Below are 3782 nucleotides of genomic sequence, written 5' to 3' on the forward strand. Positions count from 1 at the left end.
TCTTGGTCTAGCAACCCCTCGTACGAGTCCAGATTCAACATTTCCTGCATATATTCATCGATTAGTTCATTAGTAGTGTCAAGAAAGTAGAGAGTATTATCAAAGTCAAGAGAATGTTGCATTGCTTTGGCGAGGCGGTAGGTCAACTTGTCATCACCCACCCTTAGTGTCAACTCCCCACTGTCCATGTTGATCAGTGCCTTGGAAGTATGCAAGAAAGGCCTCCCAAGTATCAAAGGAACATCCGCATCCTCATTGACGTCCAATACTATGAAGTTTACAGAAAATATATACTTGTCAGCTTTGACAAGCACATCTTCAATGATGCCCTTCGGATGTCTCACCGTTCGGTCTGCCAATTGTAATGTCATCCGAGTAGTCCTAGGCTCTCCCAAGCCCCTGAATCCACCAATGCGATTTCTTCACCCAAATTGCCAATGTTGCACGGGATGATGAAGCTTTCGTGGTCTTTCTTCTTGTTTGGCATATTAACATAGCCGAACAAGAGCCATCTAGAATCATCGATGCACTTTCTTCCAACTTCCTCTTGTTGGTAATAAGATCTTTCAAGAACTTAGTATACCGAGGTATTTTAGACAACGCCTCCACAAAAGGAATGTTGATGTGGAATTACTTGAATAGACCCAAGAACTTCTTGTATTGCTCATCATTTTGGTCGTTCTTCAATCTTGAAGGATAAGGGATTATTGGCTTATAAGGTGGGGGTACCACCTCCTTCTCTTTTTTTGCTCTTTCCTCAACCTCAATGATCTCGGGTGCTTCAACATTGGGCTTCTCACTAGGAAGCCCACCCTCGACCTCACGACCACTTCTCAAAGTGATCACCTTCACATGTTCTCGTAGATTGGTCTCGGTGTTACTCGGCAAGCTTCCTTGTGATTTCTCCTATAGTGACTTCGCAATGTGCCCCACTTGATTTTCTAAATTGTGCAAGGAAGCAGTGTGGTTGCGAAGTGTAGCTTCGACAAATTGAAAAAAAGTATATCCGATGAGTAAATAAATCTTGTTGAAGCTTTCTCTAGATCGGTCATCCGGGTCTCCAAGCCTGAAACTCTATTCTTCAAGTTTGGGGCTTGTTGTTGTTGAAAACACAGTGGTGCCATAGCCTTTGGCTGGACTAGGTTACTCCATGAAAAATTGGGATGGTTCTTCCATCCTTGGTTGTAGGTGTTGCTGCAAGGATTACCTTGTACCCTTCCCGAGTTAACCACAAAATCAATTTGTTCAGTCGGGGCTAAAGTAGCAATCGAGATAGGACAATTAGACGACATATGTGAACCCCCATAACCATCGCAACTCATGATAGCGACTACCCTCGGTGAAGTCAATGTGTTAAATTTCTTGCTCAATGCCTCTACTTGGGCTACCAAAGATGTAACTACATTGATCTCATGGAGTCAGGCCACTTTCTTCCTTTTCCTCGCATTCCATTGGTAGCTATTCATGGGCATTTTTTCTACCAACTGGCGGGCTTCATCACGGGTCTTGCTCCCCATTGTACCTCCTGCGGTGGCATCTAGAAGTTGTCTTGTACCTGGATTCAACTCATTGTAAAAAGTTTGAATAATTATCCATTCGAAAAATCCGTGTTGTGGACACTTCCGCAAGAGATCCTTGAATCCCTCCCACATCTCAAACAAGGATTTAAGCTCCATCTGAACAAACGACGATATGTCATTATGAAGCTTTGCCGACTTTCCTGGAGGGAAGTATCTTGCAAGGAAAGCTTCGACCATCTCATTCTAAGTCATGATGGATGGTTTTGGCAAGGAATGAAGCCACTGCTTCGCTCTTGCTTTGAGAGAGAATGGGAAAGCCCTCAATCTGATAGCATCATCCGAACCTTCATTGATCTTCAGCATGTCACAAACTTCCAAGAAGTTTTTGATGTGATTGTTTGGATCCTCATCAGTTAAACCATTGAACTTGGCTGACTTCTGAATCATCTGGATAAATGCCGACGTTAGCTCAAAATTTGGAGCTGTAATCAGGGGTCACACAATACTAGATTGTGAGCCCAAAACTGAAGATCTGGCATAGTTGGAAAGTGTTCTCTGTTGTTCATTCTGCTCTGCCATATTGTCTAACCCTTAAACTTCTATTTTAGCTTGATTGGACGGTTCTTGTACAGGTTCTTTACCCCTTCTTTTAAGTGTACGTTCAAGTTCAGTATCACATTTAATGAATATCAAAGGGTTCCTTCGGGTCATAACTTGGAGCTGCACCAAAAGAAAGAAAACAAATCAGAACAATGATAAAATAAGGAAATGTGAAACAGAATGAATGAATAAATAGCTAAGATAGCAAAGTGCTAAATATCTCTAAATGCCTATTCCCCGACAACGGTGCCTAAAACATGGCACACCCCTTCCGTATGACCCGCAAGTGCATGGGTTTATCGAAGTAATAAATCCCAGGTTAGTGGGGTATCATATCCACTTAGAATAAGGAATAGAAACACCAAGATTGTGGCTTAAATGAGCAAAGATGAAACAATGATTGAGTTGATAAGATGTAATGTAGACAAAATAAAAGAAATAAAAAAGAGAGGCACAAATAAGTGAGAGGAAAAGGCAATTGATAAGAAGTGGGGTACACAAATATTGTTCCGCTTAGGATTGTCCCTTCAAGTAAAATACCAACTATTATGCTTCCTAACTAATGTTCAATGAGTCGTTGACATCCTAAGATACACGGTCCCAAACTTAAGGTCAACCGTGACTAACTCTACACTATGTCCTGGCGGAGAAATCGATCAGTCTCAACACTTCGCACTGTCCAAAGTTGCAAGAAGCTTTAGGGATTCCAAGTGATAAATCATATTCCTATATGTAGACCTAACCATTTGGTCCAAGAGAAAGGCCTTAGTCATAATTAAGTCCCAGATACTAAAGTTTACTTCAACGCTTCACTGTGTCATTCGCGCAAGTAAGTCTTAACGGAGTTTATCCTTTAGCACTTCACTTTATTGTGACTGCAAAGAACTCTAGGAAATAGAGGTAGGATAAATCACATTGAAAGGGAAAAGGAATGCTTCGCTACCTCTCGACCCTCTCCAATCTAGCTTTGTCTAGCCCTCATGGTGTGTTACTCATCCACAAAGGCTATCAAGATGGACTCTCAACCTTAGTGTCACTCTAACGGAGAAATCATTCAACAAGCATTCAAGATTGGAAATCAATTAAAGATATCAATTAAGAAAAGCATAATAAAAGGTCAATGAAACAAATACATCCTAGGGTTCACAAATCCAAGTACTCACTAGGGGTTTTGCTCACCATGGAGCAAGATACAATCAATGATAGAATCAAAAGTAAAAACAAGCACTCCATAGTAAACACCCTCGATATTCATTTCGATGGTTATGTGGAGTAGCCTTGTCATCTCCAAAGGTCCCCTTGTCAAGCCTAGGGCACACTTCGCAGGATCGCTGCCAATGAAAGCTCCCCCAATAACTATCTTTCAAGAGAAATGCGCTGTCAAAGCCATAGAACCACTTCCAAAGCCTTGCCAATACCCTTCTAAACCCTAGCCGCAAGACTCTCAAGAGTTGGAGAAAAGATGGGAAAAAGGCCTCTTAAATCGGGTTGAATCGCGGCTTTAAATAGGGTGGAATCGGCCATCTACATTGCCCTGTGGATGTTCCACACGCCACTGTCGAATTTCTGGTGTAGATTCTCTGGAGTCCTGATTTTCTGCGGGTTGTGAATAGTAACTGCTACTATAAATTCATACGGTGTTTTGCTACAGTACACATCAAA

At 41.8% G+C, this 3782-nt stretch overlaps 1 non-coding gene across 1 annotated transcript; it reads left to right on the forward strand.

Annotated features, from left to right (window-relative positions):
• Nucleotides 1-1602: 1602 nt before the first annotated feature.
• On the forward strand, nucleotides 1603-1709 carry LOC120268154. The gene has a single exon (XR_005538823.1). It is a non-coding gene; the product is annotated as a small nucleolar RNA R71 (small nucleolar RNA).
• The last annotated feature ends 2073 nt before the right edge of the window (nucleotides 1710-3782 follow it).

This window comes from Dioscorea cayenensis, chromosome 8 (genome assembly GCF_009730915.1).
Source record: "Dioscorea cayenensis subsp. rotundata cultivar TDr96_F1 chromosome 8, TDr96_F1_v2_PseudoChromosome.rev07_lg8_w22 25.fasta, whole genome shotgun sequence".
NCBI lineage: Eukaryota > Viridiplantae > Streptophyta > Magnoliopsida > Dioscoreales > Dioscoreaceae > Dioscorea > Dioscorea cayenensis.